The sequence below is a fragment of the Apus apus genome, chromosome 16 (genome assembly GCF_020740795.1).
Source record: "Apus apus isolate bApuApu2 chromosome 16, bApuApu2.pri.cur, whole genome shotgun sequence".
Lineage (NCBI taxonomy): Eukaryota > Metazoa > Chordata > Aves > Apodiformes > Apodidae > Apus > Apus apus.
In genome coordinates, this window is record NC_067297.1 from 5,980,000 (window position 1) to 6,005,007 (window position 25,008).

The 25,008-nt window shown below is 41.8% G+C and overlaps 1 protein-coding gene across 1 annotated transcript in view; it reads right to left on the reverse strand.

The window, feature by feature from the left end:
• HIC2 (HIC ZBTB transcriptional repressor 2) overlaps nucleotides 1-25,008 on the reverse strand; it is a 74,583-nt gene that overhangs the window by 17,146 nt on the left and 32,429 nt on the right. Inside the window, exon 2 of the mRNA XM_051634471.1 lies at nucleotides 16,431-16,500. The gene's annotated coding sequence lies outside the window, so the exon portion shown is untranslated. The remainder of the gene's footprint in view (nucleotides 1-16,430; nucleotides 16,501-25,008) is intronic.

Below are 25,008 nucleotides of genomic sequence, written 5' to 3' on the forward strand. Positions count from 1 at the left end.
TGTGGGATTTTTAAAAAAGTTATTCTTAGTGAAATTGCTGAGAAAATAAATTCTGCTTTGCCATCGTGCAACTATTACTACTTCTCCCTCCAGAAGAGACTGAGTCACTGAGAGGTACAAAAAGTTTCAGACAGCACTAACAGCTGTGCTGAATTTTTAGAGGTGCCCAAAAATGACCAATGAGTTTGGGTCTTTCAATGGGATAAGTGGCACAATATAAATTATTAAACATGCCAGTTTTATGCATATGTATATTTCTTTTTTATTAATACAAAATTTTCATTATAAGAGATAAGCATATAATTACTAGAAGATATGTAAACCACACCAGAACTTCACAAAGAAGCCTCAGCTCTGACCATCTCTCATATGAAAGAAAGGATGACTATTATGACCCACCTTATTTTAAAATTATTTTTTATTTTCCTTGGAAGTGTGAAAAAGCTTTTTTTGTTCATTTGTTTTTTAACTGATCATATTATTTAAAGGACTTAGTGAGGAATCTAAAAATCTGCAGAAGGGTTTGAGGGGGGGATTAGAAAGAGAAAAGCCTCCTAAAAACAACGCCACCCTCTCTGAATAGAGTTTGTTCCTCTGCTACACATGCACACTAATGCCCTTTTGCCTCCCCATGAGAGAAATAAATCCAAAAGATTTGGCATAAAAGACCTGGAAGACACTGCACTGAGTTGGACACATGGTGGGATGATGCTGGGAAGCAAAGCAGCAGCTGAAATTATATAGGAATAACAACAACATTCACAGAAATTCCCCTTAAATACATGTCAGCATGTGGGAATGATGGATTAAGATTGAGTATTTGCATTTCCCAGTCAGATGCCAAGATATCAAAGCTGGCACACTGAGGTGTTCTGGTGTTCCTTGAAGGGAGGCTCCAGCAGTCAACACTGCATGTCTCCAGAGCACTTCTGCTCCCAAGTGTCTCTCTCTTTAGTAGCACATGCATTTTTAATTTTTTTTAAACATGTGATCTAGGTTAGTGCTCAAAAGTGATGGATTTACATCTCCAGCATAACACAGGCAGCTGGGCAAGCTCTACTGACAGATCCCTGCCAACACCATCAACCCCAAATCAATCCTGCGCTCTGCTCACACACACACAGCAAGCGGGTAGTGCCACAGTGCCAACTTCTTCAGTCAACACGTAGAAACAAAGAAGTGCCATGTTACTACCTTTTCTTCTAGAGGCCACAGTACAGCATTTTGATCTTTGCACACAATAGACCCACAGACGTGTGAACAGACTTAGACTGCAGGACAGAATCCCCTGTCAGACACATTTCTTAAAATAAGACACAGCACTTCATGATCACTGCCCTCTACAACAGTCCCAAGTACTTTTACGTTGCTTTCTTTTAAAGCCAGCATTAACATTGTCACTGGTACAGTATTTTCCATTATTTTCCCAACTGGAAAAAACAAACCACAGAGAAATATATCCATCATTACAGATGATGACATGCTGTGATCTGTTTTAGCCCATCCAAGTCAGTCACTACTGAAAAGGTTAGGTCTTGCCCTCTTCCTGCATCAGTCCTGGTCTGAGTCAGCCCTACAGCTTCATGGTCTCCAGGTGCAATGCAACAGAGGAGGCAAGAGAGCACAGCCAATGCCCAAAACCACCCATCAAAGCTGGCTGTAAAGCCAAATCCCACGTGTCAGAGGTCAGAGTAGTAATTGAGGATTGTGCTGCAAATTCCAAAACATCCTCCACTCCCAGGAAGGCTGACTGCAATAGGTGGAAGATGGTGGTAAGACAGAAGAACAATGAAGAGAAGAAAGCTCTTGTGAGCACTGCATGCTACATGTGCAATGAGAAGATAGAGCAGAGCAGCACTCTGCCCAGGAGGAGCTTCTGTCCCATAGAGGGAGGTACAAAGGGGAACTCTCCTGCCCACCTTTGGCCTTGAAATTCTCTCTGACACCCCAGTTTGCAAAGTTAGATGTGAGATCGGTGCTTAACTACGTGAGATGCTTCCACTTTGTAATGATCTTCATTTTTAGACCCTTAGTAGTTGTTGACTTCCTCCCTTGGAATTTTTTAGCACCCCAGCAATAATGAAAGTTTAGAGGTTCTCCCAAAAGTCCCCAAGATGCATCAGAAACTGGAATCTGCTGCAGGGCTGCAGTATGTTGTCTCAGCAGATTCAGTGGGTAACAAGGGCTTCTGAAACCAAGTGTAATAAGGGTTTCTGCCTGGACTTGCAAAAACACCTTAATGCAAATACAACTCTAGGAAAATTGGGGTGGACTCAAGTCACTGCCTCCCCTACAGGGTTTGTTTTTTTTTTTCTTCAATCCTGATGAAATTCATTACAGTGCATTTCAACTGAGGTTGTGATTTAAATTTTCCAAAGCGGGCAGGGCAGGTTTGAAAGCCTGATATATCAGAGTTTATGTGCTTCCTGAAGAACAAGGGTAGTTGGCAGAGCCTTACCCAAGGGGTGTCTGGTTGGTCCCCTCACCCTCTTGACATGTTTGCTGTCACACATGCCACTGGATTCCTGGCAAATTCAAGCAGGCTTGCTCCCTACAACCAAGCAGCCCCACATTCAAGCATGCCAGTACTTTCCTTGAAGGTATTTACAGTTTACTTTTTAGTGCTACTTTAAGTTCAAAGGGGCTAGTAAAGCCCCATTAAGCCATTTACATCAAACTGGTTAGTTAATTATCCTGTTGCAGGCTTTAAATTAGCAATTTATAACCCCTTCCCTAGAGATGCCAGTATTTGGAAACAACTCAGCCAGGACATTTTGCAGGGTGTAGTTAAGGAACAAAACAACCCACTAAACCAAACCACCCACACAAAAAAGTGCCCCAGAATAAATCTCTTCAGTTTTTGGTAGGAAATCAATTACTTCTGGGAGAATCCAGCTGGGACAAGGGTGGGAGAAATCCCACGTTACTCGCTAGCAAGTATAGTGAGGCCATGTCTACCTTAGGCTGTGTCTGTGCAGCAAAATGTGATGTGCAGGGATACAAAGCTAGCCTGGGAGGCACCACAGCTAATGAGGGTGATGCTTCCCTTACAATGAGATCTTCGGCTTCTTAGTGTCATATCAAAGATTTTTTTACATTCATATCTACAAAAGTGTGTCTGCCCCACAAAGAAGAAAAGCAATTTGGGGCTGTTCAAACTGTGAATGCCAGCATACAGGGACTACAGAGGCCCATGGGTTTCAGTCAGCACCTCTGCTCACCATGCAGGCAAGGAGGCTCTTGCCACACTGCAGCCATCTCTCAGGTTAGCATTATGAACATTTAGATTTATATCCCTTAGCCATAAGGATCAATGACCTGCTCACAATCAGCCTACCCCATGGGCCAGGAAAGGCTGGAGCCGAGCAGTTGCTATCCCCAGGATCTTCTCTCCTGCCAACAACATCTCGTTTCTGAGAAGGGGAAGCTGTTTTTCACTTAGGGTCTGGTTATTCCAGTCCACCCCACTCAGAATTCAGAGCTGTTATAGAAGAGAATAATAACCACCTTCCCCCCTAACTACCCAAACTAACCAGGTTCCTCTCACTTTCTCTTCTTTATTTTCATCAGCTGTTATTAGTTCTACAAACAATTGGCATACTGGATGTCTATTGGTAAATTTTATTTAAAATAAAGATGAGAAGGAAAGACTGTCTAGTTGCTACTATTTTCACACAACAATCAATCAGGTATAGGAGAAATCTTGCCCCGATCCTGGCAGCTGTCTCAAAGCGACAAGCACAGAAAACCTCACCAAGAGCAGGAATCCTTGGAAAGAAGGGGCATGTGGAGTGAAACCAAGGCAAACTAGGAGATTCCACATTAACATCAAAAAAGGCACATAAAAAATAAGTTTAAGAGAAAGTTTCCATTCTGCTGAAAATCTGAGACAGACAGATGGAATCAAGTCATATGACAGACCCTCCGATTTTCTTCCTCCATCTTAACACATCCCCTTTTCAATGGCAATTAAAAAAAATCTTCTGCCAAACAAGTGCCAGATTACCTTAGAAAAGAGAGATAACAATCTGAGCAATGTCATTTATTTATACTATGTAACCATTAGATTTATTTTGCATTTGCCTCCTTTTTTTCTTATGTATGGAAAGTAGCCATTTCAAAACAATATTTGGAATAGGGGGTCAGATGGGAAGAAGAGAGGGAAAGACACTAAGATTTCAAACTAAAGGGACAAACTACTTTTTACAAAATTTGGTAAGATGATACCACTTATGTGATTTACTACTCCAAATTGCAAGACAGAGGCCTTATAATAAAAACACAGGTAAACACAACATAAAATCTAAATTATCTAAAGGACTGAAAAACCCAACCCTGCACATACATGCCATTCTCTGAATTCTCTGCCCTTTCTTGGGAGCAGTTACACCCAAACCATCACTCAGCCCAGAAGCTGCTCTCTCCTGCTAATCACTCTGGAATCACACAGTAAGGTAAAAAAAGTTCAAATGCAAACACTAACCTGGCCTTTGAAACAGCCCGGTCCTAACAGGCCATGGGATTGCATAATATTAGGGAATTATAAAATAATGTGCAACTGGGGAGAAAGAAGAAAGCAAAGGCCTCCGGTGGATGAAATGGGAGTCTTTCCTGCTCCACCATCCATTTCCAAGGCATGCAATACCCGGGCCTGTGCCTAGAACAGGTGTGTCTCCTTAAATACCTCACATGTCACACTTGTGTCTCATGGATACAGTCCTGCGGGATTATATTAGTACCAGTGCAGACCAGCTGTAGCTACCCCCAGCGGTATCCTGTAACTCCTTGGACGGGGGGAGCTGCTCTCCACAGCACACAGAACCCTGTGCCACATGACTTTCTGGAGACAGACAGTGACCCTGCAACTGCAGCTTTGGAGCATTTGTGCTCTGGGGGCTCAATCGATTCAGGGACAAGCAAAAGATCTCCTCCAAGAGCAGGAATGAGGCACTGCCAAGGGAAAATGAATGACAGGCTCCAAATACTCTTTTATTTCCCTCCTCTGTACTTTTTACCAGCAAATTCTCAAGTGATTTATGCCAAACAGGCACTGAAGATCTCCTTTAAATAAAAAGATGCACAGCTAACAAAGTAAGGTCCACTCAGCCATTCCCTAGCAGAAAACGCTGACAGGGCACAAGGCAAATATGACTAGTGCAGGATAAAGGAAGGACAAAGGAAAGGGAGCATCATACATCCCTAAGTCAGTGCAGGAAGAGACACCCCTTGGCAATTTCAACCTAATTCTTCACTAAGCCTTGGAGGATACTAGCTGCTGGCCTAAGCAGCTGAAAAAGCCAGCAAGAAAATTTTTAGGGCAGCAAATGCATTAATGGCATTCTGTGTGTCATATCTTCATGGCTGGCACAGATAAGAGCGACTTGGTTGAGCAAGCTCTTCATCAAAATACAGAGGTATTCTTCAGCATGAATAAGAACTGCCCCCAAGCTACCAATCTCATGAAAAGCATCTTGTAGTACTTAACAGGGAGCCAGAGCACCAAGGGATGAGAAGCTGCTGACCAGCATGCATGGGCTCAGAGGTGGAGGACCACAGGGCTCTGCAGGATCCTCCTTTCTTACTCATCCATAACAGCACAAGTGGGTTCATCTTCCAGTGAGAGATTCTTGCATTCAGCCAACAGCTTTTTAGGAGAGAGAGTGCACGAGCAAGAATGCACGCACCAATTCTTGATTAAAAGTCTAATTTAGGAGGAATCTACCACATCCATAAGTTATTCCACTGATTAATTAATTCAGATTTCCAGGTTTGAGCACACATCAGGTTTGTCTGCTAATCCCTATGGTATATGGCCCCAGGCATCACGGGCAGCCGTCAGGGATGAAGGCAGTGCCAAGCTAAACGTTCTTCTGAAGTGGTGTAGGTAGAACTTTTTCAATCCACCTCTGCTTTATAACCCCTCAAGGGCAGGCTGATCCAGTGGGTTCAATGAACCCAACTCATCATTCCCACACAGGTTGGAAGAGAAGGGAGAATCTCTCAATCTACATCCCAGTCATCTGTTCATCTCACTGGCCACCTCTGTTCTAGAATAAGGCCATTCTGTGAGACTTCATTCTCAAATTAGCAGGACCCCAAAACCCATCTACCCCTAAAAACATGTGCACTACTTACTACAGGCATTTCTCATTTTCAAGAGGCCTCAAGACCATAGCCATAAACATCAGCATTAAGCATCAGGTGAACTCTTACTCTTTAACCAACTATTTATTACACTGGGTCTTTGATGACCAGACAAACATCTGTTGCAAATGCCACCCCATGTTCTAAGACACCAGGATTTAAAATGTTGAGCAGTTTCCCAGAACAAGATTTAGCATCTTTATGTTTTCTTTATTCTTTGCCAGCTGCAGTGTTAGTGACTTCCTGGCCAGTTAGCAGTCAGCCTGGTAAGAGCAGTTAACTTCACACATTTGTCATGAGATCTTAGACAATATGCTGTGAGGTTTTTCTCAAGCAACTTGAGACCAAATCACAAAAGCAGGTCTGTGTCCCCAGCAGACAAACTGTGGCCCAGCTGTATTTCCTAACTGTGAATGTCCACTTCCAGAACCCTTTGTATTTGGTGACACATCTAATGCAGAAACAATTATTTAAGAACCCATTAAAGAAAATCCTCACATTTAGTACAGGAGTGTGATCATTAACTTCATTTTTCCACAAACAAAATGTTCAGACTTTGGGAAAATCAGGTCTTCTTATGAGCAACCTCTTCTTATAGCATGATGGAGCTGTGTGTTCCCACAGGGAGACAGCAGCATGCACCTTTTCTGAGAAGACTCAGAAAATCTGAATTTCTTTGTTAGAACAAACCAAAACAACTCATTTCAAGCAGGAGTAGCTGAGAACAGAGCTGTCCAGGAGCCTCTGTACAGGCCTCCATCCAAATGCTCAACTGCCACTCTTGTCAGTACTTGCAAGCATTTAATCCAACAGAGGTTTTTCACCAACCTACAGCTATTCCGTGACATGCCTGTCTTGCGGCATAAAATCCTAGACAGTGTTCCCTCCCCTTCAACCAAATACATTTGTTATATAATTGAAGAAGTTTTATGGAGGAAAATCCTACTGTCATTAAGAAGAAAATTAGTGATCTAGTGCATAGCAGTGATTAACCAGATAGCTATCCTTTTTTATCGAGGAACCAGACTTACAATTAAGGTGAATTTTTTTCTTAAAATAATATACAAACAAATTATTGGAAAGTTTTACACAGTTTGAACCAGTGGAATTTCAGAGTTTAAATGAATTACAAGCTATTTCACCAGTGGACTGTCTGCCTCCAAGGTCATAGTTAATTTTAATTTTCGGAAGTTACCATACCAAACATTTAACCTGGAGTAAAATAAGAAAAAACACTTTAGGGCTCTCTTTCAGTTTGTACCAAACATACAGAAGACAGGAAAACAGAAGCCCAGGTGCACTTCTCTTCAGAGGCACCTCACACACCTTGAGAAGTATGTAAAACATGACAGATTGAAAATTCTCTTGCCTATTTAAATTTTGGAGGAGTGTAATGGAAATGAGAGACAGAGGAAGGGGAGGAAAAAAAAAAGGTCCGTGTGTCACATCAGTGACTTAATATATGAACACACAAAGGGAATTTCCTTTAGCTGTGTATCACGTCCTGGCAAATGCAGGAAAAGCCATAGCAATGCCTTGCCAGCTGCTAAATGTGCTTTTACTTATTTATTTATTCAGACAGCATCCAATGGTAGAGGAAGGGTGGATTTACATCAAAGTAATTTAAAGCTACCAATTTTAATCTTGTTTTACATTTACACTCTAGTTATTTTCATAAAGGATGATCAGTGGCTTGTAACTACTAAGCTATATTGATTTGCAACTAAATATAGTCTGCTGTCAATTTGTTATATTTTTTTTGCTAACCAGAGAGCTGCACTATCTCCAGTTGAAACATTTATTCTATTTTACAGGTATTTATCCACCTGAAATTTCCCCTCCTTTTATTATTTTAATAAACAGCCAATAACTTTTATTAGACATGTTCTCATTTGAATCATACTGCCTGAACATTCAAGAAGTAACCATCTATTGAGAATTTTCTGACTTCATTTTCTCATCAAGGACACTAAACATTTAAGTCCAAACATGTTTAACATCTAAAACAAATTCATTTTAAAATAAGAGAAGTGAGCTGTAGCTGATGATTTAAAATTGAATTCTTACTACTTTGCCCTGCAAAATCTAGAGCTACCAGATATTTGCCTCCCATTATACTTAGTTCTTATTCACCAACTTAGAAAAGGAAAACAAGAATCCAGAGTTTCTTAAGCTTCCATTGTTTTCTCAACTGAAATCCTCTACTGCATTAAATAAGCTCAAATTTAAATAAACAAATAAACTAATACATAAATAAATATCAGCAAACCAGCTGCAAGGCTTCCCTGCAAAAGCAGCTACATCTATCAAAAGCCTGGTACTTCCTTACAAACTCTTGTTCCTCATGCTTAAGGACAGACTTTCTGCAGTTAAGCATTCTGTCTTTCCCTAAACCTCTGGCAGAAGACAAGTCGTGCCTGAATAAAGACAGAACTAAACTCACTGAGATCTGTAAAAATTGTTTAATGCAGCTATTGTCATTTCAAGCAATTTTAATTTTTTTTTCATGGGCATGAAAAGGATTGAGCCATTCAGTAGCTTTTAGCTTCTGTTCCACAATGCACTTGACTTGCTCAACATCCCACAAACTTCTAACATAAAGACTAAAACACAAATTGAAATAAACAGTGGGGAAAGAGAAACACTTGCACAGCATGAAAGCAAGAGGTACACAACAATTTCGTACAATATGCATCCTGCTTCCCTTTCTGTGACATACCTACTGAGACACTGTGATTGTGTCTGTCTACATTTTGTTTAGCAATTTATGTTAGAGAGAAATCTTTTTTTCCAAAAAAAAAAATATTTCCATACATGTGCCAAATGTAAAAAGACAAAGCTTAATTTGCTATCAGGAAGATGGCAGAGGGAACAGAAGACAGACTTTACTTGATCAGAACAAAGTTATATGAAAAGTGCAGAATAAGCAGGTATAGAAACAGGTATTCATTAAACCCTTCTCTGCTGCTTCCAAATTCATGTATTTCTTCACAATCAATGACATTTCTCAAACTACTTCTGCACTAATTTCCTTATTTGTTTATTCCTTCCCAAGGTAGCACTTCCATTTATAGAACTTACACCTTAATTGCTAGCACAGACCTGGCTGCCTGTCAAGCTTAGGAAACCTGAAATTAAGTCTTTCCTTTTGCCTGCTGGGGCTCAGACCTGGGCAGCCCAGCTACTGCTTCCACAGCCCCCACAGAAGGTCCATGTCATTCCTTTAAAGCAAACGCTTCATTAAGTGCTGAGGCACAGCTATGAGCTCACATGCTGCTTTCTTGCAATAACACATGGACACACACATGAAAGAGTAGAAAGGAATAAGAAGTCAATACATTTACTGTGTCCCTGTGGCTGAATGATTGTCTAAACAAAATTAACCATTTGTTTTTAAAGTCAGGAGACACTCATCCTGTGAGGAGGGCTGCTAACAGTTTTCAGTATGTAAAATAATGCAAATTTCACCTGATTATCCGATGGTTGCTAGTAAGCTAACAGTGACTCATTTTGCTCCTGAGAGAAGACACCTCAGTTGCATTCTGAGCAAGACCTGTTGTGCTTCAGCCAGTCTAACAACAGTCTTAACCTGGAGAGGTGCATCATGTGTATAGCTACTGGTTTCTGAATGGTGGAGGATCCTGCTCAAGCTTATCCATGACCGCAGGTTAACCATCCAGTAATCCGACTGATGTGATTACATCAGGAAAAGTAGTAGTGTATTAGACACAGTGCTTTGGCCCTACAGAGTGCTGGACAACTCTTGTATATGTAGCTTGAACACTGAATCTCCCTGGATAATTTACCTGAACTGCTGGATCTCAAGTAGTGGCTAGATAGTGAAGGTGCAGAATTAACTGTTGCATTCCTGCAGGTTTTTGAAAAAAAAAAAAAAAAAGGAAAGAAAAGAAAGCCTGGACATGTTATGGGGATAAAGCCAATAAAACCTCTTTGCTCCTTGCTATAAAAATGAGTTGTTTTGCAGGTGTGGGGGAAAAGCAAGCAGGGGAAGTAAAACTACACATCCCTTCTTTAAAAGGAAGATGACTTGGTACATCAGAAATAGTCTTGTCAGAACACTGCTTCCCTTACCTAATAAAGTTCTTGGGCAGTATTAAAAGAAAGTAATCTTTCAGTAGCATTTCAGCCACCTCAAAGGACAATTTAAAAAATAATGTAGGGTTTTGATGTTTAAACAAGCTTTTCCAGCAATTACTTGTTAATAGCATCCAGAGGCTCCAAGTAAGAAGCAGGACCCATCATCCCAGGCAATTTATAGTAGCAATACGTAGAGTGAGGCAGAGGATTTGAAGGGAAGGAAAATGCTGGGGGCAGGGAGAGGGGGTGGGTTAAAAACCACAAGTAAGATCACTGAGTGTATCCAACATCTAAAGACTGGAATAAAAGCCAATGTCATGCACCAAAGCCCTCTGGAAATACAAACTGTTTAAAAAAAAAAAAAAAGTTTAAAAAAAAAAAAAAGTGAGGCATTCCTTCCTTGGTTGCCCAATCAGATCAGACCCAGCAGCTTTCCTGCAGCCTGTGCTTAGAGAGCTCCAGCCTTTTGCTACCCCTTTGGCAGCCTTGTGCCCTTGAGTGCTCAGGTGTGCCAGGCAATGAAAGCTGACAGGTACAAACTCATTTGCCCCAGGGCTGGCACATGAACTCAGAAGGGCTCCGTAAGCTAGAAAGGAAATCTCCCAAGAGCAGAAAGAAACTCTCAGTGTAGAAAAGCCTCTTGTTGCCCTCCTCCAGAGAGCTGAGCGGCGGTGGCAGCACAGAGCGCTACTCAGGCTGTACTGCAGCCCGTGCTCCTGCTCAGGGCAGGGGAACGCCACGCTGCAGCCCGCCTGCTTGCTCGCAGGTTCACGTGGAAGCATTCCAAGCTAGTCAGCTCCTGACAGCTCTCCAACTGCTCTTCCACGCTGCACTGCTTTACATTACATTGCTTTCCCTGCCAGGAGGCACTGCTGTATTACAGTACAATTGTCTAACAAAATGAAAAACTGATTTTTTCACCTCCCAAATACCAACTGACTGTTGCCACTGCAGTCACAACTGTAAGTCGGTTTTAGACCTTCCTACTTTTTACACATATACAAGAGATTTTAGTGTCTTGCCTTCTCTTCAGCCTTCTTCCCAATTTGCTGCAGCTTCCCTCTCTGTTGTATTCCCCAGTTCTCTCCGTGGAGGGCAGCTCTCCTCAGCTTCCAGCACATAGTGTCACTGCTATTCGAGTTGAAATTCCTAAACCAGCCCATTAGGTGCATTATCAGGCAACCTGACAGACTGTAGCACCAAACACAAAGTGAGAAAAAAAACTAGAAACATTGTAGTGATTCACGGCTTCATTAACAAGCTCAGCTTTTTGTTGTCAGAATTTTAATAAAGAAAGCAAGCTACAGAGGCATTTTATAACACACACATTTTTAAGGTATTAAATTATCTTAATTTCAGTGTGCTTTACATTACTTGTGGGCTGCAAAGCAAAACTAGTACCCTGCACTGCAGCATAGCTAGTCTTCTTTCTAGTTTTGAACTATAAAAATTGACATAAGAGCTGAAGTCTAGCTCTGTGTTTGTTCTTCAAGAGTAGCCAGAATAGGAGCAAAAGAAATAACGAACAACCAAGCATGGGGGCCAGGAGTGGAGGAAAAGCAGTGAAATGGACCGTAGGCAGTCTTTTCCCTTCTTATAGCCTGTGCAATTGTTAAAGAATTCCTGATGCAGAGGTTGTATCCAGGCCATCACTTCTAATACAAACTTATCTGTCCTTCATCGATTTTTCAATCTGCTTAGACTTCTGCTATCCATAACACCACTTGGCAATGAGTTTCACGTGGTAACTGCTGGTTGACAGAGTGCCTCCTCTTTGCCTGCTTTGAATCAATTTAGTTAACACAAGAACCGTGAAGAATGACTCCCTGCTCCCCTTCCCCACCCCATTCATGACAATATAAAACATCTGCAATTCAGTAATCAGTCATCTCTTCTCTGTGGCAAAGAGAGAAATCACATTGACTGACTTGAGACCTATCTTCGGTGGCCTTCTGGACCTTTCCTAGCCCTCCACTACCTTTGAGAGGTGGTAATCAGAACTGCACTGTGTTTAAAATACGGGCACACCATGAATTTACATAGCAACATACTGATGGTTTCTGTTTGGTTTACCAGCTTGGGCAACCAGCCAGAGAGTTTATTGATTCTTCAGGGACTGTAGCATCTCCTCCCAGTTGGCCATTAGTCTCTCTGCAATAACTTTTTGGGGACTCACTTCAGATAAATGCTCTTAAGTAGTCTGATGAGGCGACAGCTGTAATTTTTCATCTCCCAACAGCCGCTGCTGCAGGTCTTTCAATTTTTGTACCAAATTCAAGCCAAACTCACAGCTTTCAAATCCCTGCTGTTCTCTCCCACCAAAGCCTTCCCCAAAGCCTGGCAACCTGCAGCTGCTCAAAACTCACAGCTACTTTGTTTCACCTGAACACCCAGTGAGAAATCCCACGATCCAGAGAAGCAGAAAGTACCTGGTCCTCCCCAGCACACCAGCAGAAGCACTGTTGCATTAGTATCTATACAGACCAATCAAGAACACTTTCTTAAGCTTATCCCAGCTAATATCTCAGTCTTAAGAAACTTCCCAGGTGTCCCCATACAATGAGTGACTGTCCTGAAGTAGCAGCCAGACTTGACACTGCAATGCACGATTCACGACCCCACCTCATGAGCCCCGGCTAATCCCTACAGACTTCACCAAATACAGCAGCTCCATGTAATTGCTTGGCTATCTCCACTCTCTTAGCTGAACTATCATGGTTCCAAAAGCCCTTACAATTAAGGACAGATATGCTTGCAGATTGAAATCCATCTATCTGGGTAATGCCATGTGCATCACTTGTTCACAGTAGCAGTCACAGTGCTCAGCTGCAGTTTCTCTAGGCTTCTTAGTAGCAGCTCAAATACTGCCAAATTAGCAAGTGCTGGGAGAGACAACAGAGCAGTTTGTTCAACCCTCATTTCAGAATTCTTGGGAAGCAGTTGTAACACACCATAAGAAAGGTAACACAAAACAGGAAGTTACAAGCTGAAACACTGCATCTCAGCATACCTGACCAGAAAACTGAGCAGGTGATTTGAGCAAACAGACTCCTGTGAACATGTGGTTAACAAAAGTAGCTCAAGACAGCTTAACGAAATAATAGCGCAGACACATTTTACTTTCATAGTTATAAACCTCTGAATTTGAATGAGCAAACTATAGAAATAACAACCTTTGTACATCAACAAAACTCTGCTAGTACCCACAGGTGTAAGATAGCATGCAAAAGCTAGGCAAATAAAGTAAGCCAGTTCAGCATATTGAAATACAAACCTTTCTCCTGGAGATCTCATTTTGTGAAAATCTTGCATAGAGTGCCTGCAAGAATAACACTGGATGTGTTAAGTGCTGGGAAGGAGAGTCCCTTTCCTGTGTTTCCTAAGGAAACTAATGTGGAATAGAATATCACTTTTACTCCACAGGATGAGAAATTCCACTAAATCTCTTGATGGAGCTCTGACATCAAGGCAATTCAGAAAGTCAGCCAGAGACTTGCCCACACCATCATCATTACTTTTCAAGACTGGAAAGAGAAAAAATTGTGTTTGAATTTTGCACATAGCCTCAAATGTTAGTCAGCTCAGTTTTCTCTTTTGAAATAAACACACAATACACAGACACACACATATATAAATCACTTCTGGTATTTCTTCTGAAATTCCTACTCTGACTGTTCTTTACGTAATAGATAGCTTCCCCAGTTAATTTACCCCTGTATTATAAAATGCTGCCATCTAACAAGGGATCAGAACCAGCTAGGGCCCTGAATATAGAAAACACAACAGTCAGCTCACAATGAGCAGAAAAAATATAATTGTACAGCAATTTCCAAAAAGTATCTTAAACACTATTACAAGAAAGTGTTGATCTGTTCAGAGCTATACCAGGCAGTAAAAAAGTTTCAGTCCCAGGGCTAGTCACTTGCTGCTGCCCAGGAAGGTGTGCACAAACAGGTAAGGCAGCAGCATCTCCTGCTTCCCACTGCACTCCTGTCCAGGCCTTGAGCTGCAAAGTCAGCATTGCTGTTTGCTCACATCCCCCTTCTGTGGTAACCAACTGAGAACATGTTACTTAGCTTCAGCATGAGCCAAGAAAATGCATTTCTTCTTAAGTCTAAAATCATCTAGTTCCAGCTCAAATGGTTTCAGAGAAGATTTAGCGGAGAAAAATGAGGATGCCCTCCTTAAGAGAGATGTTCTGGCCCTTCATGGGCATAACTGTCCCAGCAGGACTTGACAATTAATAATGCTATTGCAGAAAACGCATTTAAGCTGAGTTCTGTCAATATGGTCCTCTCCCAGTTGAGATTTGAGGATCTGTGTTCATCTGATAACTTCTACATTTATCCTGCCATTGTTCCGGTAGCAGAACTATGATTGGTGAGGAAAAGTTACCCACAGTAAGGGAATGGGCTCTTCTAAGCCACATAAAGGGGACAATGGGTGAGTTTACTTTGCAATTTGAGAAGAATACTTCTTATCATCTAGGACATTTGCATAGAACAGCTTCCACACCTCTTGGTTTAATGAATAAAGGAATCAAATCTTTCAATGCATGTTGCAAATAACCTCAAAGATTTGCCATCTGAAACAGCTACTCCTGGCTCGCTCCATTCCCACCATCTACAAATTAACATTTCTCAAGTGATCACTGGGGAGAGCTGAAAGTGGGCAGAGCTCAATGCCTAGCCAAGTTCAAGGAAAAATTTGGACAACACAATGCTGAGAGTCATAGAATCGTAGAATGGTTTGGGCTGGAAGGGACCCCTGCATAGGCAGGGACACCTCCCACTAGACCAGGTTGCTCAGAGCCCCATCCAGCCTGCCCTTGGAGATACTTTGCAGTCACTTTGCTATGTTCAGTTTTCCCTCAAACCAACATTCTTAAGGTTTTCTAGCATGTGGGTCATTTCCTGTTGTATCAAATTTCTTGATACCTACTTGGGAGATATTTTAGTCGATACATTAAAGCTTGCATGGAGTATTTCTTTGTGCTATGAAAAATGTCAGGCGAAGAGAACTTGCCCCAAAGTCACAATGGCAGCTGCAGAGCTGAGGGGGACCCCCATCCTCACTCCCTTAACTCCTTGTCATGTTGCAATGGAAGAAAAGCATAGCCAACAGGCAGTGAGATAAATGACAAACCTGCTTCAACCGCTTGAGCTAAAGCTGCTTCTAACACAGCAGCAGAATCACATCCATCTCCTCCCAGGGCCAAGCCCTGAGAGCCACCTAGCAGGCACACACTGGTGATACACTACTCCCCATGATCTATCTATCCATGGGGTTAGGCAAAAAGTAGTATTCAAGGTACCTATCACGGCAACATCTAAATGCAAGTATCAGAGCACTTTACAGACAAAAGAGGTCTTTCCCCCAGGCTTTTTAAAATTTGCATTTTCCTGTGTAGCACTGAAGATAGCAGCAGTGGTGATTCATTAAGATAATGATTTAAGTAGGAGGCTTAAGAAAGTCAGGGTGGATTAACATCCAAAGGGCTGTAGTTGGAGCTTCTCCACTCCAGGCTGCCACCTTCCCTTTTAAGGAAAGGGATGAATTCCAAAAGTCAGGAGAACTATGAATTAACAGCAACTATATCACAACTACAATGCATTAAAATAGAAATGCACCATCTCTACTCCAGCTCATCCTCCTTGGCAAGGTCAAGCACAAAATTTTATGCTACAGAAAAATGTTAATGGCATTGTAAGTTATTGGCTTTTCCTTTATTTGATTAGTTAGTGTATTTTCTCCTCAAAAGGTTGCACAAATTTCCTTTAAACTAATTCTGTGTCCACCTTAGAAACAATATAAATTTTTGTCCAACCAATTGTCTTTCCCCACTGTTGAATAATCAGATGAGTTTGATAAATTGACTGCTCCCCACATAATAATGTAAATTTACACATTGAAAAAGCCACACAAGTCCTTTCCACACCCCAACATTTAATCAAATTGTATTAAGTTACAAGTTGAAACATACTCTGTCCATAATATGGGGTTAATGATCAGACAGTAGCAAGCAGCTCATAAGTCAGCCCTGCTAGAAGAGAGGCCTTTGTACAGTGATTTTGATATAATACTTCCCTGTGCCTTCTAGAGAGATGCACAGACAACCAACTTTGCTATTCTCCTGTTCACTCATAATAATTGCAACAGGGCATCCCAGTGTATATGGACCCACTCACCGCTAGCTGTGCTTGGTCTGAACGTCTTCTACGCACTCTATCCCATGCTGATTCAGTACAGAATAGCTCCCTGGAATGCAATTATAGAAAGAGTGAGGGTTTGTCTTAAAAAGGGACTATTCCAGAACAGCTATTCCTTATTAACTATTCCCAATCATCTCTTCACTAGGATGATGAAGTTACCTGGGAGTAGCTCTTCCGCTCAGATCTGTAACTTACCTTGGTCCAAATCAATGACCCTGTTTAGATAAGCCCTTAGCACAGCATCATAAAGTCATAGCAGTGGCTTCATCAATAAAAATAGACTCACAGTTGCAATGAAAGTTGCTATGCTGCATGGAGACATCTCAGCTGAGGGTGTTGCAAATTTGACAGGTTATAGGATTAAGAAATATGTAAAACAAATAGTTGTTCGTTTTATCTCATCAGTGCTGCATGTGACATTTTGTACTTTACAAGTCTCTAGATCTGCTTTGTTCAAACTTGGTTTATTCCTTAGATATATGGAGACCTTAATAGCAGGGAAACTTTTGAGTTCTGTAGCTTCTTTGTTTATTAAGTTCTTAGCTTGCAAGATTTCTCATCCAAATAGGGCTGAGAAAGTACCTGGCACATCTTGGATTCTTATTGAATATATTAAATAAATCAAACGTTTTATGATAAAATTCCACTCCCCCACACCAAACAGATGTAGGTGCAAGTCAAAGAAGCTTGAAAAATTGCACTAAAATTGATTTTGCTCCAATTTCCCCCAAAGGAAAAAATATGTGTGGGGGTTGAGACAAAACATGGGAAATTTCAGCTATCATGAACAACTGAAAAGAGAAATGGGGGAAAGACAGAAGCCAAAACTGAACTTCACATTCAGAGTGCATAATTTATATTCTCTACAATGTTCTGTATTACAGGTATTCCTGGACTTCCATGTAAAGTGAAAGACTTTTCCTTCAGGTCATCACATTTCTAGAGAAATGTTGGAGCCTCCTAGACTGCTCAGGGGAAATCAGAGATCTTAGGGAAGGTTCCTTGGTTGATTCCATATACTGAGAGACTAGACAAGACAGGACCCAAAATAGCTGAGGATGTCTGTCACAAAACTGGGGGGGGGGGAGTTACTTATAGAAACTTGTCAAGTCCTGCAGCACAAAAATCTGAGAAAAATCTTCAACACCTACAACTTAAAATATATACAAAGCTGTCTCATGTTGCATGTGTTGCAGGGAGGAAACAGAAACACAACACACTCTGCTAAAGTTGCTTCTAGGCTGTTGGAGCATGACTTGATTTGGTATACCTGACTGATAAACATCACCATCTGCATGATTTTCTATGCCTGAGGTCTCTGCCCTGGCAGTTGAGTTCTGGGGCATGGAGCAGAAAGTTTCAGTGGACATGGCTCAGTCATTTCCAGGGATGATACTGGTCTCTCAAAGGAGTGATCTGACAAAGACAGCACAGAACTCAGTGTTCTGGGACAGCATTCAACTGCCAGACCCACAAGACCATTTTTGTGTCCCTGCAACTCCTTATTCATACCACACCTCCCATGTTCACACTGACAAAGCTGGTCCTTCCCGTGTGTGGCATAACTCAGGAGTCCTGTGTCAAAAAAACAGCAGGTGATCCAGCCTCCCATTACGTGACCACAGTACCTGTGTAACTACCAAGCCTCTCTTTGCATATGGGCAATCTTAGTCCATGTATGGAATATTTCATAAAAACTTTTACAGGTTCTTTTCTCCATAGGAGAGGAAGTTAAGAGAGACATGATAGAAAGGTGAAAAGGCAATTATAAATATACACAAGTGAAATCAGGCCAAAAAAAGAAAAAGAAAAAGAAAAAAGAAGAAAGAAAAAAGAAACTGAAACCACTTCCAGTCTCTCTCTCCAACAAATTCCATGTTCTCACAAACTCTGGCACCACTTCACAGTAACCCCAAAAGATGTTCACCTGCTCCCGCAGCACTAAGCAACAAACAGTGAAACAGGAACAAAGAAGCTCCCACCTAGGATGACCAACATAATCCCCTGACAGCGCATCACGGAGGGAAAACCTTATCATTAAAGCAAAAGCAAAACAAACACACATGCAGACACACACAGCCCTGCTGCTGAGCACTGTGAGCATCCTCCCCGTTTTCTACACGCATCTAATATCAGGAGATTTATATTCAAGCCAAAAGCTCTTGCTGGCAGGAGAGGAAAGTACTTTGGAGAAGGGGGGGGGCGGGGGGTGGGGGGGAAAAAGCCTGCAGTTTCTTGGCTTGTGATCAGCAGGCTGGATGCATTCTGTGGAACTAGGCCAAAGTGTTAGTTATTATATTCAAGTGAACATCTGAATCTCAGCTCAAGGGAGCCGAGTTTGCGGCTCTCATTTATGCTGTATATCAATTGAATATCAAACCACATTTTCCGCCTTCTGAATAATAAAGCTTAATAGTTTGGGACTCCCATATGGTCTATTGTTAAAATATTTCCAAACACTGGCTGCTGTTACATTTCTGAAGGAAAGATTTCTCTCTCTTCCAGCTTTACTTGTTTAAAAGATGCTTGTAGCAAAAGCTAAATACATTCATCTTCTAAATATTTCCAGAGTTGCAAGAATGGCTGAAAAATGAAGGGATAAGGAAAAGCAAATACATTTTGAAATTGGCCTTCTTTTTTTAATGTCACATGCAAATGTTTGTTCCAGGCAGAAGCAGCTGGTGCCACCAGGCTCTGCTGTTCAGAACAGGGGGTTCAGAAGCTTTCAGAAACCGTGAGCTGCTCTAACAAAGGAGGACCACACAGACTCAAACCATTCACAAAAGGACCCAGGCCGATTATTTGACTATTACTTACAAGGAAGCTTGGCCAGTAACGTAGGCAATAAATACTGGAGGAACCTGTTCTGCGCATAACCCGGGTTTGTCTTTTCACAGTCCTGCTCTCTAATTAGCTACTTATTCCTGGAGGGCATTGCTGATGGATGCAATGTATCAATTTATTACATTTAAAAAAAAAAAAAAAAGTTAGGAAACTTGTTAAATAATAAAAGCATCAGCATCATAAACACTCTGCAGTGTGTCAGGAACAGTCACTAGTGCTCCTGCCCTGTCTAACCAGAAAAAAAGTATTCCTGTTCTTTCTTACTTTGCAGAAAAAGACTTAAGTGGCTGAGAGATTCTCTAACTTGCAAAGGCTGCAGCACCCTGCTCAGAGCCTGGACGGGAACTGAGAAATGCTCATCTTTTGGTCCTACATTCAGCTCTGTTCAATTAGCACAGGACTCAGCTGCTCAGTGAGAAGTGAAACCACACAGCACTGCCTAGCTGTGCACTGGTGTGAACTTTAGCTCCACCTCACCCAGATTTGCCCCCTCTATGAAGCACTTCAAGCTTTCTCTCCTCAGCAGCTCTCAGTCCAGCACCAGCCTGTATGTCTATGGGTCACTCAGCAAAGCAGGAGGTGCTGAGCTAAGCATAACACAGCACGGAAATGTAGCAGATATTACTGCTCAGGGAGCTAAGTAGAAACTTCTGGTCTCTCCTCCTTATTCTTCTGTTCTAGCCCTCACTGATGCTAGACTCATTATTGTCTCCTACTTCTCTCCTTCTGCCTGCCTGGCCCCCTCCTCTTCATCACCTATCTGCCCCACCATCACCTGCCCTGCTCCAGTGTAGAGGTCTTCAGAGTCAGCTGTCCTAACCCTGAAACTGGCCTCCTCCCCAGGAAGGAGGAAATTCCAGTATTTCAACATTCGCTCTCATCCCAATTCAGGGAGAAAAACTGAAATTAGAGACTCTTTGTGGAACAGAAGTTCACAAGTTTAAAAAAACAGAACATAAAAAACCCACCTTATTTGTGAACATCAGTGCATTTTGTGTCATTTGAAATGGAATATTTTTACATTACTGAAACCAAAGTTGGTTCATTTTTGTTTGGTGACCTGACCTGAGAAATTTTGGTATGAGTCAGTACACTATTGAACTGCTTTCATTCCCACAATGTTGCACCGCCTCAAACGCTGCACTTCGGCAGCCTGATAACCCTGATCGCTTCTGGGTCAGACTCCGTGGCTGGAAGGCAGCTTCCACAGAACACACCAAGGTATCCCATAGCACAGCATGGTCTCCAGGAGAGCTGTAAGGCCATATGGGAAAGCTAAGGCCCTTGCAGTCCAGCAGAAGAGACAGGCACATCAGACAACAGCTCCCTGAGCAGCCATGGGCTACCTGGAATCCAACACGATGTTTTTCACCAATTCCACGTGAAGCCTTTCAGACCAGTTAAAGAAATGCAAAGCAAAGAGGTATTCCCATTCAGGTAGTGTAGACAGGTCAATGTAATATTTCTGGTAAAAATGAAATGTATTAATTTTACTTGTGATCAGAAATCTAGAATTGGACTTTTCTAGGAAAAAAAAAAAAGTTTTTATTTTGAAAAAACTATTTTTCCCTGAAAAAAACATTCCAAAGAAAAATTCAAATCAGGCTCATACTGACCACAGCGGCATCCTTACAAATAGTCTTAAAAATAATCCAGTGTACAAAGCTCACCCTTACAGAAATTTCCCCAGCAAGGAACTTAAATTATAGGAATATAGGTACCCCTCCATCTCCTGCACAGCTCCTGTTGTGACCCAAGGACTGTAGGACTAAGTTCATCAACCAAATATAATGATTAGTTTAGAGAGAGTCTGACAAGTATTGAACTAGATGTTTTTCAAGAGATGTCTGAATGGTCAATCCCTTGCTGCTTCTAGACTAGGCATGGACACAGCTTACACATGAGTTGGGTAGAAACAAGTGCTGGTGGAGTTACTGACAGCTTCAAGTTCTGCCCCAAACATTAGGGGTGCCACCAACTCATGCTCAACAAACAGCTCTTAAAACAAGTGGAGAGGACTCAGTGGTAGGATTACTATACATTCACAGGAAGCTACTTGAGTAGTTTTCCTGTAGACTCTATAATGCTTCTCTTGTAATGTGTGTTCTTATTCCTAGGTCTGTGTATCTGAGAGAAGGTACAGTGTGTGTGCCTGAATGGTTTTGATTTACTTTAGAAAAAAAAAAAAAGGAGAGACACTTAGCCTGTAGTTTCAGTGTTGGAAGCTGCAATAAACCTCTCTTTAAATCCCATAACCTTGCAACTGTTTTATAGTTATAAGGAATCATAACCAGAGAAAGATTTAGCCTAACAGTGATCTGCCCTCAAAGACATTAATCTGTCACATCTAATAGAAGGGGAGTAAGGAGAAGAACCTTTCCTCTAAGTAATTCAAACAGATGGCATATGGCTTTGGTGGGAACTTACTGTAAGTGGCCCCTGGAACAAGGGCAAATTTGGCAATGCTGCATGCCCAAATATTCTGTTTACGAGTAAGTGTGAAAAATATCTCTGCATTATTTCCTTGTGTTTTAAAACCTGAATTCTCTGTGATCATATCTCACCACTCTTGTGGTTGACACATCCAACCAGCTTTCCACCCACTTTTTCACCCTCTTTATGCCAGTAAGATTGAGTCTTTTGTTTGCAGCTTTTTCCTGTTCTCAAAGCAATTGTTTACTTTTGAAGGATCAGCAGAAGATAATCAAGTGCATCATGCAAGTGTGTTAAATAAAGCACAGTTTTCTATCAATATTTCAAATATAACTTTGTTTATCTGGTCTTCTAGTAGCCCCTTTCTTACCCCATTAAGCACATGGAAGTCTTCAGTTTAGTTCTACTTTTCTTTCCTTTTTCCATACCTTATATGGGAAATAAAGAGTTTATTTTCTCTCCTTCTCTCTTCTTCCCCCAAACCTCAATCCCCAACTTCTCTTTTCTAGTTTTATCATATGAGTTCTCTCCCTTCTTCTCTTAGCCACTGTGTTTCTCCAGACTCATGGGGACAAGCGTTTCTGGATTGCCTTCCTCTGGGTTCCTTCCTCTCTTCCAGAGAAGCAACAACTGGCTCCTGGGACACTTTGCTCTGTTTCCTCTCTTGGAAGAAAGCCAAAGCTTACTCAACTCTTTTCCTCAAGTCTGCCACTCAGCCCACTAACCTATTCCCATTTTCCACCCACACTGAACAAGCTGTAAGGCTTCCAAACTTGTCTGTGGAGCTTAATCCTAAATTCAGCTCATTGTCCTTTAAGAGATCAGACATGAAACCAATACTGATGCTTAAGAGTTCTCATGACATCTCAAAGCAGGTGAAGACCATTATTGTCAGATTCCTAGCATGCAGCAAGGCTGATGGGGAGCAGTGAAAGATACAGGGCAGCAAGAGAGGAAATTCACATGCAGTGGCAATCCAGGAGAGTATACAGAATTCAGAGGCGAAGTAAACTTAGACATTGGTTTTCCAGACTGGTCAGGGGAGGATTTGTATTGGAGGACCTGAGGGTAATCCCCAGATTACCCTTCAATATGCTCACACAGGGAGCAAGTGTCACTTTGCATGGTGAAGCATGCCAGCCAGGGAGCATGCTTTATGTTTCATGCTAATGAGCATTAGCATGGAACCCAACTTCCTTCCCCTCCCTATTTTTTATATAATTAAGAACCAGAAAGAGCATTTTGTTTCAGTCTACAACAGCGCTGCAGAACAGGAAAAGGAGAGAATGAAGAAAAAAGAAAAATCCAGGTGGTAGACACTTACTGCTTCGGCCACTGCACGAAATGAAGGCTTGAGTGCACATTTTTGCCTGATTGCATAGCTGTCTCTGCTACCCATCTAATCTGCTTAGAAAACTGGTTTTGAAGGATATGGTTCAGACATACCACTCGCATTGGGGAGGGGGGGTGATGAGGGGAAAAAAAAAAGTGCTGCAGCTGCAAAAGATAAAATAGACAACTAATTTTCTCAGAGGTTGCAACACAACCTCTCCCCCTCCTCCACATGCAGTCACTGCACTGGCAGGGTAAACTGGAGATTCTCCAGCATAAGCAAGAAGGCACAACAAGGTGTGCAGGCCCTTCTCCACCCAGATACCCACAGGCCTTGGGGGACCACAGAAAACAGAGGCTGACAGCCCAGCCGCTCAGAGGGAGGTGGTGACATTCCTGCTGCTGCTCCTTTCAATTGCGTTACCATTTTTCGGAGGGGGACGTGAGAAACACACACTGCTAGATGTTATGCCAAGACAATAATGAGCACAAGGGAGTTGCAGGCTCCTGTTGTACCAATTGGTGGCTGGGTTCTGAACTCCCATTGTGTGATCCTATTTCTCTTGTCATCCAAGCCATTTTGCAAACTCCAAGCATACGTTCATTTAAGCCATGTGTCCTGAAATCTAAACAGCTGAAGGGAACGGGAGGGGTGGGGGGAGAGGCGAACCACTGGATTTCTGGTGACAGTGTCTAAAATACGCATTTGCACAAGGAAGTCTCACTTTAGATAGTCACTTAGCAAAACAACTACAGCTGCTGACAGGTAAGAGGTACAGTTTCAAGTGACCATCAGACATAAAATAGGCCAAATAAATTACTGCAGTCTAAAGGGAGTAGGTGTGTGTGCTCCTGTAAATGTAACAGAGATAACAAATTGATTACCATTCGTGATCCAATGTCAAGATTAGCAGACCCAGTTCTCATTTCAGTTACACCATCACAATGACATTACCTAAGAACCAGCAAAAGTGAAACTGAAATCAGAGTCCGACCCAGGATGTCAGGGAGGCAGCTGCTTTGGTTTTTTAATGCCTAGAATTGCAACCCAGCTTGCTGTGATTCAGGAGTCTAAGCTGTCTTTGGCAGAAGGGCTAGCAGCTTTTGACAGCTGCCATGTGATCTGCAAGGATGTTTCCTAAATGGAACTGGGTTGTTTGTTGTTTGGGGTTTTTTTGAGGTTGGAATGGGGGAGAGGAAGTGAGGGTTGTTTGTGATGAAGGCAGACAGCATGAGAAGTATATTAGCGTATTTTGGCCTCTTTTCTCAAGGTATTTTTTTCCATGATTTCCATTCTCTGCCCATTTATACACTTGCCTTCTCCTCTGTGCTCTCCTACATGCAGATCAATCTGTTCTTTGAAAGTATCAAGAATTCTAATCTTTGTGGGGTCTTTGAGGAGACATTGTGTGAGTACTTACTCCCTGACTGAAGTAAAATACAAGGGGTTTACATGTATATAAATAATTGTTAAGCCTTCCAAATATTAATTGCTTATGGAAATTAAACATCTGCTAACAATAAATTCCCCATACAAATAAGAAGATAGTTTCACTCTGACTAAAATGATTTCCCTTGCTAATTGCTAAGAGTACCATTTTCTTGTATTTTGTAATGGCAATTTCATTAGTTCTCAAATTATCAAAATATTTCAGTCCTTTTCTTTGGGGAAGAAAAGAAGAGTTTCCCACAGACAGAAAGAAAAAGGTCCAATTCCTGCCTCCAAATCAACTTTCAGGATCCTGCAAAACTAAGTGAGAAACTGGCAATTGCAAATAGCCACAAAAAGTCTTTGGGGCAGAGACAGACTTTGGGGCAGAGTCCACCTGCACACCTTCTCTCCCCACACTGCCCACAGTCTCCCAGAACCCTGCCAAATTTTCACAACATTTACGCTACAGGCTACAGCTGACTGTGGCAACTAGGAACTTCCAAGTGCAAAGAG